The following is a 12,911-nucleotide window of genomic DNA, read 5'->3' on the forward strand; positions in this document are numbered from 1 at the left end:
CCCAAATTCCTGCCTGACTGTAGCAGATGATGCCATAGTAGACCCTATTGCTAGCCCAATATCTTGGCCCACTATTTTGTGGAGATTTCAAGCTCCACCCATTATCATGCTACCTTCCTCCATCAGAAATGAGTGGAGGAGGCTCAGATGATACCCTCCTCTTCTCAGAATCATGAGTCGTACAATGTCACCTTAACTACGAGGGAGCTAGATCATGCTCTGACTTCATCCCAATCCTTTACCGCAAGGCCAGACAAAGTTCACATTCAGATGTTGCGGAACTTTTCTCTTGAACTGCTTCCTTCATACATATAATCACATCTGTGCATACAATCACACTGGTGTGAAGCCACTGTCATACCCATACCAAAGCCCAGAAGGAAAAATGCCTTCCTTCTAGCTACCATCCCATTTCTCTCACCAGCTTTGTTTGCATGGTGATGTAATGCATGATTTATGCCCGGCTAGTTTGGTGGCTTGAGCCTCTCTGTTTATAACCACTGCACAGTGAGGATTTTAAGTGTGCAGTTCTACAGTTGACCATCTTATTACTTTGTCAACCCATGTTTTTCTGTAGAAAAACCAGACTGTGACTGTTTTTCGATTTGGAGAAAGCCTACTACACCTGCTGGTGGACTGGTATCCCTTGTACTGTTGACACATGGGGCTTCCAAGGCCGCTTGCCCTGTTTCCTTCAGGAATTTTTAAAAGACAGTTTCCAAGGCATGTGTGGGTTCTGCCTTGTTGGACATCTTTAGCCAGGAAAATGGTGTGCCTCAGGCTTCAGTAACCATATTATGGCTCATCTACCAGACATCTCCTGCTCCCTTTTCATTGATGATTTTGCCATATATTGCATTTTTCCAGAGACTTGGGCAGTGTCTTCAGTGTCGCCTGGATTTTCTTTACTTGTAGACTCTTGACAATGGCTTTTGCTTTTCCAATGACAAAACTGTTAGTATGAATTTCTGGAGATGCAATTGGTTTCCTCCATTGTCCTTATATCTTGAACCTGTTGCTCTTCCGTTCATTCAAATAACATAATTTCTGGGGCTGATGCTCAATTGGAAACTTTCTAGTCCTGCCACATATCTTACCTAGTCACCTGCTGCACAGTCCCTCAGTGTCCTGTGTCCTCAGCAGTACTCCCTGGGGAGCAGATTGGACCACCCCCTCTGTTTGTACTGGTTCCTTGTCTGTTTGAAACTAGACTACGAGTGTTTCATTTATACATGTGCACATCAGTCCATCTTATGTTGTCTCAATACAATCCACGATTGTGGCACACGTTTGGCCACTGGCGCCTTTTACCCTAGCCCTGTTGACATACTGTATGCAGAAGCTGTCGAACTACCACTCTCATACCACTGATTTTTCTCCTCAGCAGATATGCGTGCCATTTTCTGCCATGGTTGGCCTCCCTTCCTATGCCTTCTTCTTCCATGATTCCTTTGATTGCCAGTATGGCGTGCATCCCTGTTCTATGTTACCTCCTGGAGTTTTCTTTCGACAATTGCTTCAGCAGCTTTACGCTAGATGCCATTTTTCCCTGTGGGTGTGAACCCTTCACTACATTGGCTTAATGTAGTGGCCCCTGTCCATCTTGGACTTCATTCACTTCCTAAGGACACTACTCCATCCTTGCTCTATTGCCACGAGTTTCTCGACCTTTTCGTGGAACTCCACTATAGTAGCGTTGTGTAGGCTCACGGCTCTCGGACTGGTCGTGGTGTCGTGTGTGCAATTTTCAGTATCAGCTTCTGAAACACTGCTCAGTATTTACAGTGGAGCTCCTTGCCCTGCATCAAGCCACACAGTACATCCGGCAACACAGGCTTTTCAATTGTCACCTGCTCAGATTCCCTCAGGGCCCTTCAGAGCCTCTGTGTGATGTACACTGTCCATCTCTTGTCCCTGGTCACATTGGCCTGACAGGAAAGAAGCTGCTGATGCTATTGTCAAGGCTGCAGTCCTTGTGCCTAGCCCACTAGTTGTTCCATTTCCTCTGGCTGATGATATGTGTTGCTGTCTGTTGCAGGTGATGTCACTGTGGCATTACCTCTTGTCTTCCCTTCATGGGAACAGGCTCTGGGGAATTAAATCTCTCCCAGTGGCTTGGATGACCTCTCTACGCCCCTCTTGCTGCAAGTAGATAATTTTAGCTAGGTTGGTCATTGGACAATGTCTGTTTAGCCATTGCCATTTGTTAAGTGGTAATCCCTCACCACTTTGTGCTCATTGCCATCAACCTTTGATGGTTCATCATATCCTGACAGAATGTCCTTTTTTAACCACTTACATTCTCATTTATGCTTGCCGTCTAGGGTATCAGCAATTATAGCAAACATGTGGGTTATGGACCACATTTTACTTTTTATCTGTTGCAGCAATAGAACAAACGCCATTTAATCTTTAGTTCAGGATTCCGTTGTCTCTATGGCATATTTTATGACCCTTTCTTTTTAGCTGTCTTTCCTTGCATCAATTGGGCTTAAAGTGTAGTCACTTTTAACTTCTTTTTGTCTTTGTGTTCTGCGCCTCTGACATGGGCGCATATGAGCCTAGTTGTATTTGCACCCTAAAACAAAACCAAACCAAATAGAACTTGCAGGCAAAATGTTCATCCTCATGTGCTTCCTCCATTTTGTCAATGCACTGCCCCATTATGCCAACTGGAGGGTGTCATAGCAAGAACAAACACAATTTGTGGGACATAGTACTTTAAAGAGCAGCACATAAGATACAGGTTGTGTGCAGCACCAAACACACAGACTGTACAACAGTGATACAGCATAAAGAAAAGAATAGGCCAAGCAATCATTTGTGACTGTTCAAATAATGCTGTTGCTTTGGTGACTCACTGTAGTGTGCCAGGGGGCTGATCCAGACGGTTCTATAAGCAGGCCTGTGAGCTGTGTGGACACACGCTCTCTGAAATTGTGCAGGCGAGGAGTGATGGTACAACACTCCCACCTTCTAGGTGGTAGGAAGATCCCATCCGTCCATCCATCCATCCATCCATCCATCCATCCATCCATCCATCCATACATAAGAATAGGCACAGAAAAAGGCACTGGTACCAAAATGGCAATGTTATAGAAAAAAAAGTACAGCTACCAAAAGGATGCTGGCACCATGGGAGGGGGGGGGGGGGGGGAGGGAGAGGGAGGGAGGGAGGGGGAGGGGGAGGGAGGGAGGGGGAGGGATGGAGGGGGAGGGAGGGGGAGGGAGGGAGAAAGCGTGCATGCGCACTGGTCTCACAAGACACTAAGAGTACAAGTCATGGAAAACACCAATGACGGTCCTGATGTCCATTTTGTTGCCCAATGATGGCGGCTGCTGCAGCACGTGGCAGGCAGGCACAGGTGAGTAGGGGTGAAAGTGATGTGGGGGCATGTTGGTGCACTGTTCCTGCAATCGCGAGAGGCCATGGAGCAGGACCAGGGATGGTGTCTCCACAGAAACATCCTCGACAAGGCCAGTGGTCAGCACCAGGGACATCATCAGCGGCTTCAGAGAGGACTGCCGCACAGGACCCAGCAACGGTGGTGGTGGTGGTGGTGGTGGTGGTGGTGGTGGTGGTGGTGGTGGTGGCTATGGCATCAGATGCAGTGGTGACTGCACCAGCGATGGTAATCAAGCAGGGGGCCGAGGCAGGAATCCCATACAGTGATCTGCCAGGCAGCGACCCCTTCTGTGGCATGAACAAGAATGTCTGTGACACAGGAACAGGCATTGGTGGCAGGGTAGGTGGTGGGCCCTCTGCAACAGGCCCTGCCATGTGCGACTGCAGCTTTGTTCGTGGAGGCAGTCATTGTAGAGCTACAGTTTACGTCCATTGGTACTACTGTGTCCGACATGTTTGAAGAGAAGTTACACACCAGTGCAGAGTGGCTTTTCTTTTGACATTTGTTGCAAACTGCCCAATAATTAGGGCATGTAGTACACTCATCTTGATGAAAGCAGTAAAAGCAAGATGGAAGAGGGGCAATATCGCCACTGCTGTGATGTGGCTTGTTGCTGCTGTGACCACAACAGACACTGCCCCATGTGAGGCTGAATTGGAGATTGTACTGCTGCAGTGGCTTCCCCATCATCCTGAAGACTTGCTGAGTGCTTAACAGGGGTTGACTGAGCATCTTCCCATACCTCCCCTCCATTCGGCAATCTGATCACCTGTGGCCCGTGACATTTCAAAGGATTGTGCTATATTGAGAACATCTGTAAGTGTGAGATTCTTACACTGAAGCACTTTTTTGCAAACTTCCCTATCTGGGACCAGATGAATCATATCTTGCAGCATGTGATCAGGGCAGGACTTGACAGGTACTAGTGGCAAATTTATGATGATGGGTCAACCCGTGTAATTCTGTAGTCCAGGATTTGTAAGAGTGGTTTGGGCATTTATTACAATGGTAAAACTCTATGTGCATCACACTGACATGCTTTCTGTCACAGTAATAGGTCGAGAGAAGCTTGCACATTTCTTCAAATGATAAGCTCGCTGGTTCTTGCAAAGGTACAAGTTGGCACAACTGGTCCATGCACAGTGAAAGACAGGAAAGAAAGAGAGTCCTACACAGGTTTGTACTGACCTCATAAAAAACCTGAAATGTTGGTGTAACCATGTGTTGTAGGAGTACCAATCTTCAGCTGATTCATCATATGCCAGAAAGGGTGGTGGTTGCACTGATGGGAAAGTAACATTACACAAATACACTGACACCACTTGATTGAGAGCAGTGGTGAGAGCCTGCTGTTTATCTGCAAAAGCTTGCTGCTGGACAATGAGATGTTGGAGCATTTCTTCCATTGAGATGTTTGTTGAGTGACTTAGCACTGACACTAACATGCAGAGAGAATGTAACCCTTAATCATTGGGACCGATGACTGTAGCAGTCTGGTCCCTTTAATCCCACGAAACAACCTTAATCATTGCCAAGCTTGTTACAGCAAGAACAAACATGGTTTACAGAACAGAGTACTTTATAGAGCAACACATAAGATACTGGTTCATGAACACTGAACACACTGACTGGACAACAGCAATATGGTATTGAGAAAAGGCAGAGCCCTCATTTAAGATAGCTTAAATACTGCTGTTTCTTCAGCGGCTCCCCAGAGCACACAAGGGTGGTAACCCAGGTGGCATCTATAAGTGAGCCTGTGAACTGTATGGATGTGTGCTCTCTGAAATTGCATACATCATGAGTGAAGGTACATCAGAAGGCACAATGTAAACTTAATGAGTTTATGGTTCAGTTTATGCATCCATCATATTTGTACATGTAATACTTCTGAAAATACATGCCTTTGCAAATGAACTAATGAAAATGAACTTGCCTATTTGTAAAACATTTAAATTGAATTTTACAAAATCTTTTAATTGATTGCTAAAAATGTATTATGAGGACATGCTGAAAAGTAATGCCTCCAGAGATTTTTTTCCTCTTTTTAATATCAGCTGATATGTTACATGTCATTCACATTACTCAGTTGACTTTTGTACTTCACTGTCACAAGCTGTTGGCCTCTAGTAGTAGAGGACTCTGAATTCTAGTGGCAGTGTGTAATATTAACTACATTGGTTTGTGAGAAACAGGAGAAACAGTGTGGTGTAATAGTGTTTCTAAGTGCAGGAAGTGGATCTCCAATTGAAGAGCATTAAAGGAAGAGAGCTGTGTACAGCGATTATATTGACATCAGTAATGTGTGACATTGGGTTGTTCATGCTTGTAATGAAAGTGTGGCAGCAGTCAATGTGGTTCAAGTCAACCATCTCTGGAGAACAAATTTTTTTGTATTGTTTCTCTGGCATATGTGCTTGTCAGCCATGTTTTATACATCGATCTTGTTATTTGCTGTGAGCTTTATGCAAAGATGCCATTAATAAGATATATATACTTCAAACTGTGTCTAGTACTTTCTACTATGATATAATATTGGAGTAAACATGGTGGTGACCCCATTATTGTGCATTTACATGTCATGTTTACTTTCCTCATTGATTATCACTGTTCATTGTGAATAATGTTTCCCATGACCAGTGCTTCCTTGTTGCATCACACATCAGACGTTGCATACCAACCCCCGTATTAGAGTGCAGTATAATGTGTCACTGCAAGTATGTTGAACACCAGTTTCCATGTCACCATCACATCCAATGGTTGGGTTCCTCCCCCCCACCCCTCCCAACATCAGCAGCAGACATCTACAACATTTCAAGTTATAGCACAATGAATACTTAGCTTGAACAAATAGTGCTCATACAGGATCCAGACATCTTGTCCCCAAATCAGACTATATAGCACACGAGCATCTATCCTTCACAACTTACGTCATTTTTTTTGGCCTTCGAGCAGTGCTGCTCCATCCACTCAGTTTGAGCATTCTGGACTCTTTCATGATATAACAGCCATGGCTGCTCCTACCACACCCATCATGTCGTCAATATCATCTGGTTTCACATCCATGCTCATCTGCCACTATGTGTGAAAGCTGCCTCCCCTCAACAAGGGTAGCCCTCACACATAGTTCACTGTGGTGTACTCTATTTTGGATGTTAGCAGTGTTACCAGTGATGATGCACGTTTTGTGTGCCTCACTGGACATTTACAAACTGACCTGGAACTTATCAGGGATATCGTGCTGACATCGCCTCCTCCCCCTCCTCCTCCCAGATACCTTAACAGGAGGCAGATCATCAAAGAGCATTGTTCTCATTTACTAAATGATGCACTTCATCATGTAATTCATGTGGAAGAAATTGGCAACAGAATGCCCTTATAACTGTGGCATTGCGTACATGCCCTTGTTGATCCTAACATTAAGCCAGACAGTGCCTTGTGGGCCATTTGGATAATCAACTCCAGCTGCATCCAACTGCAGCTCTTATCTTTGTCCATAGAATTACTGGGATGTGAACTTTGATGCACAGATCACATGCATCAAGTCATGCAACACCACCAGCATGTCACTTCTGCAAGAACAGATTCTGCTTCCTACGTTAGCAGTCCTCTTCCAGATATGGATATCCCTCCTTCTTGCCCATCCGGAATAGATTGCGTGAGATCTCTTGTATCATGAAATGGAGCAGTGAAGCCTCCTAGTGGCAGACCAGCTGTACTTCCTGCCACCCACTCCTCACCTTCTTCTCTTGATGGCTCCCAGAGCAATGTGGCAGCAGACGTCGGAACTTCATGTCCTTCTCCCCACCCCACCTACCCGCTATGTTGGTTTCACTCAAACTTCGCAGATGCCATTTGTAATAGCTGCATGCCATGTACAATGGAAAACCTACAGCTGGATAGGTTGCAATAGGCACTACACCCTGCACTCCTCCTCCAAGGCCCCAGCTTCAAAATCAATCAGTATCCAATGTTTACCTCATTTCTTGACACCTCCCTACAGGCACTTTCTGATTGACACTGTCACAGATGTAAGCATTATTCTGCCTGCTCTCACTCCACCAAACATCCTCCTCTCACATGGTCTCACCTGGTACATTCCATGCCCCTAATAATTCAGATGTTGAAGTCCATGGTGCAGCAATACTACAGCTGCAGCTCATCCCTCATCTGCAGTTCTCATAGCCTTCTGTGTGGCGGATGTTGAGAGTCCTGTCCTCAGGATGGACAAAGCGCTTTGGCCTCTCACCCCACATCCAGTCTGTAGTACTGTTGCATCATACTCAACAGGTCAGTGGCTCTTCTTGTATCAGTGTTGCACACCCCCTCCTACACTTCACACCTCATTGCTATGTGAAATGGTATCTGTCACAGGCTAAAGATGACTGAAGGTCCCATCCAACCATTATAAGGTGAGGTGCCTAGCCGTGCAGGAACTGTTAAATGCATGTGTAGTCCACTTCTCTTCAAGTAACAAGTCTCTACCTCTCCACCCAGTACCTAAAAAAAGACAGTACCTACAGCTTGTGTGGAGCCAGCGACAAACTGAATAAATGCACAATAATTGACAATTATCCCATTCCACAAACTCAAGCAACAGCTGATTGGCACTCATGTGTTTAGCATCATACTGCCACAAGGCTTACTATAAAATACCTATGCAAGCTGATGACATCCCAAAAACTGCCATTATTACACCATCAGCCTAGTAAAATATTGTTTCATGTCTTACAGACTGAAACATGCTGCCCAAATCTGGCAGTGCTTTATTCATACTCTACTTTTCTCTCTGCCATTCTGCTATGCATATCTGGATGACATCCTTATTGTCTCCTCTTCTGACGATGAACATGAGAAATACCTGTCACGTCTGTTACGAGTCCTCATGGACAATGGTGTCAAAATTAATCATGACAAAACTCAACTTTGCCACACTAGTGTCACCTTCCTTGCATGAAGTTAAATGCCAAGGGCATTAATCCAACTTCCGACCATGTTGTCTCAATCTCTGGCCTATCACTACCTGAAACCTACTGTGATCTTCACAGGTTTCCAGGTATGGTAAACTTTTTCAGGCACCATATACCCCATGAAGCCTCACTTCAAGCCCCTCTCACAGACACTTAAGCAAGCAGGAACACTTCTGGATCACATGGAATGAATTGGTCTGATGCTATGTTACAAGCTTTTGAAAATCTCAAGGTTGTACTCTTTAATGCTGTCGCACTCACGCACCCCATCGCCGATGTGTGCATCTCTATTACCATGGATGCTAGAGACTACTCTCTCAACACCATGCTTCTGCAACAACTCACAGGCTCTTCGCTTCTTCTTCAAGAAATTTTCCTCCTGCCAGTGCAAATGGTGTGCTTTGACAGGGAATTATACACTATTTGCGAGGCAGTGAAATAATTCTGAGAAGACACTGTAGGTTGTGAGGTTACCATTTTTATGGACCACTGCTCACTCACGGATGTATGATGTAATCCTGCTACCAACTTTTCCCATCATTTCTCAGTACACTATGGATGTCCATTACATGAAACATGCTGACAATATCCAATATAATTGTGGACTACGTGTGGAAAATTAAGCCCATTATCTTTCCCCTTGACCTGGATGAGTTGGCTCACTTGCAGCAACAAGATACCAATGTACAGAACTTGTTACAAGACTCTGCTACATCCCTTAGAGTGGAATCCCAACGCCTACCTGGATCAGATACTGCAGTGTTGTATGAGACTAATACTGGCATGCCACACACCATACTTCCTTTTGCCCTGTGACACACAGTTTTCAACACTATTCACAACCTCTTCCACCCAGGCATCAAAGCCACCATCAATCTGCTTATGGAGAATTTTGTTGGGCTGAAGATCAAAAATTACTGCCGCGTCTGGGTATGCGTCTGCCTTCCCTGCCAACATAGCAAGATTGGTTGACATGTGCTAGCTCCTCTCGGACCTTTCAGCATCCCAAAAGGGTGTACATCTCGATCTGATTCATCTTCTCCCTCCTTCAGAAGTTTTCAAATACATTCTTTCTATGATCGTGACCGGACTAGGAGGGTGGAGGATGCCCCCCTTGCTGACATATCGGCCAACCCGGTAGCCTGTGCTTTCATTTACACATGACGTCTGCTTTGGCTGCCCATCATCTGTCACTACAGATCAGACTTGGCAATTCAAATTGCTCCTTTTCACTAAGCTCTGTAATCTGTGTAGTGTTGCCAAGTTCCATACCACAGTCTACCATCCACAAAGTAATGGACTTTTGAAGCTCTGGAATCACACTCTGAAAGCGGTGCTCAGGTGTCACACCAGTGGCTGGATGGAAGCACTGACATGTGTCCTCTTGGGCATGTGTATTGCCTCCAAATATGATCTTCAATCATCTCTAGCCAAGGTACTGTATGTCGAAACTTCGGTCCTTCCCATAGAATATGTCGAGAATTCAGATATCTTCCTCCCTCTGTTCTACCCACATTGGTAGTGTGTCCACTCACACACATCACACATTTGCTTGTCCCTTACCACCCCACAAGACTCCTCATGTTTTCATTCACAGCAATCTTACCACGTGCACCTATGTCACACCCTGTGACGACTCAGTTTGTGTGGCTTTGCAGCCCTCTTATTAAGGCCCTCATGAGATACTGTCACACTCTAACAACAAGTTTGTTATTCTTCTTGATGGTAAGCCACAAACTGCATCCTTGCACAGGTTAAAACTGCCCTTGACAATTGAAGACACCATGACTGGCAACCAACCCCCCTCAAGTGTGGTGACACATTGTTAGAGCAAAGCACACCGATTCTTGCATCTGCTTCTGACCCTCCTCCCTTCCAGTGCTACTGTTATTCCTACAGTGTTGTGGTTGGGAAAATTGATTACCATGTGCTCATTCTGATGATTCATCTCTCACCAGCACCACTGAGGGTCACAACACACACCCTCAAAGATCTTTCAATCCAGATCTATGATGATACCCTCTTCCTTCTCAATGCCCCTCTGTGCTCCTTCGAGGCCCCCCAACACCACCCACATTACCCTTCTGAAACATTACCCTTTACTTCCTTCTGCAGGCGAAGCCAACATTACTGCCTCCATTGACTCAATCAGTCGTCTTACCGTTACCATACCTCTTCTCTCCACATCCTCAACCTATTCGGTCTCCCCCTCCCCTCACATTCCTTTATCCCATGCAGGTCATCCCCTCCATCCCCCTTCTTGGCACCGAGATCACATGCTTTCGTCATCCCCTCCCCTCTTGCAGAGCAGAGGTCCAGCCTTCCTCCCATGGCAGCTACAACACACCTATCACACTGGGAGATCCATCACCCTACTAGGTTTCAGCAGCATTGTGAGGACAAACTCCTTTGACTTATTTTTCTCATATACATTCTTGTCAGCCATGTTTTATGTGTCATCTTATTATTCATCATGAACTTTGTGTAAAGATACTGTTAATAAAGTGTGTGTAATTCAAAAGTGTGTGTCTACTTCCTGCTTTGATATGGTATTGGAGTACTCGTGAAGTGGTGATAACTTGAACTTGGCACCATCCGATATTCCTCTGTTTCAAAACTGAAAGAAAACCTTTGAGTATTACTCTTTGATAGTGATGGTGTGCAAGCAGAGGTGAGGTTGTGGCTCCATCAACAAAGTCAAACATTCTACAATGATGGCATCATCAAACAGGTTGACTATGTTGAGAAATAAATGTGTAGACCTGAAGAATAAAGATGCTGAATGTTAATAAAGTTTGCGTGTTTTGAAAGCTTAAAGAGTTGTCACATAGAAAATTCAGAGACTTTACTTTTCAGCATGCCTTTGTACATAACAGTTAATTACCAGTACTAGTTTCGGTTGCTAAACAAGCATCTTCAGATCACTCAAGGTAAATACACTATGCCTACATTCACTGTAGGCTAGAACACTATCGCCTGATTTTATATCATTCTGCATGTTCATTAATTAGTGAAGCTTCAATACAATGTTTGTTGTATCAACTAGGTTAGAGTGCAATTTTGAACCCTTCTTATTAAGAAGTGTACTTCTGTATGAAGTTTACACACCCTCATTATGAAATGCAATTAGTCAAGAACAAGAATGTGAAATAAAAAAAAAATAAACAAAGTTGATCAAGTTGGTTTGTCACCACACTTGAGTGTTCCAATGACATCAAATGGTGACAATATATGTGGAGACAGAATCTTTACCATGAATGATCTAAAATTAGTAATCAATTGTAATGTAATATATTTTTTGTGATTGAGACTATCAGAAGATTTTGCAAAAATTATTTTTTTTAAAAGTTTCAAGTTTATGGTTGTAGAGTAATTTTGTAATTGATTAGATTTAAATGGTTTAATGTAAATGATTTCGCTTTCAATAATGTAAATAAACGTGATCTTCAATGTCAGTACAGATAATACAATTGATAGGCATATTTTAATTTTCAACATAACACTGCAAAACAATCGAATAAAACAAAAATAAGTAACATAGGGTAATCAAAAAGGAGCTATCAGAAAATACCATAATTGCCAAAAAATCTCCAAAATACACAAAACCCTATCACAAAATTGGCACAAAACTAACACAAAAATTTTGAAATATTAACACTGAAAATGACCATCAAATAAAATGAGTTTTTTCTGTCTCTATGTATACATAAACTAAGCAATTTCCAGAGTGAATTTTTCACTCTGCAGAAGAGTGTGCAGTGATACAAACTTCCTGGCAGATTAAAACTATGTACTTGACTGAGACTTGAAAGTGCTCTACTGTGTGCAACAAGTGTTTTAATCTGCCAGGAAGTTTCAGACTAAGCAGTTGCCTAGTGCGACAAATTTTGGCACAAATTCAGGACATTTGGATGAACTGGGACTTGTAGCTGTTGTTTATCATCTTAAATTGTTAGTCTCCCAACCAGTATGGTAGCCATGCAATGACAATCAAGTGTGATCCATCCTAACAGCTTAAAAGTGTTGCCCGTAGAATGTAAAAAAGGGTGTCCCTATTATGAGTCACATAAACAGAAAAAACTTTTTATTGTTTTTTTTATTTGTATCTCAAAACAAAATCAACTAGGCATAATTATCGTAAGATTTACAGTACTGTTTTTGCTGGTGCCGGTGGATGAGCCATAAACACTTTGGTGTCTTATACCAAAGTTCACAGCCGCAAAACCAATTGTTTTTTATTTTTCCCTAGTAAAAAATCCATCAAACACCAGGGCATACAATAGTATAGCTTCTAATTGGCCTTTAAGAATATTTATTGTATTTTTGGATAATTTTAAAGCTTGGAACCACATCCTAATTGATACTATTGGTACAAACTGGCTACTATGTTCTCCTACAATGTGAAAAGGGTCATTAAACATTCTCAATGCAGTACTTGTCTTCCCATGATTCTAACACTTTAACAGGGAGACAGAATGTCGGGCTAGTACCACGATATTTGTCTCAGAACAGATGGGTTCCTCTCAGCCTGGGG

This window comes from Schistocerca americana, chromosome 8, assembly GCF_021461395.2.
Source record: "Schistocerca americana isolate TAMUIC-IGC-003095 chromosome 8, iqSchAmer2.1, whole genome shotgun sequence".
In the NCBI taxonomy this organism is placed as follows: Eukaryota; Metazoa; Arthropoda; class Insecta; order Orthoptera; family Acrididae; genus Schistocerca; species Schistocerca americana.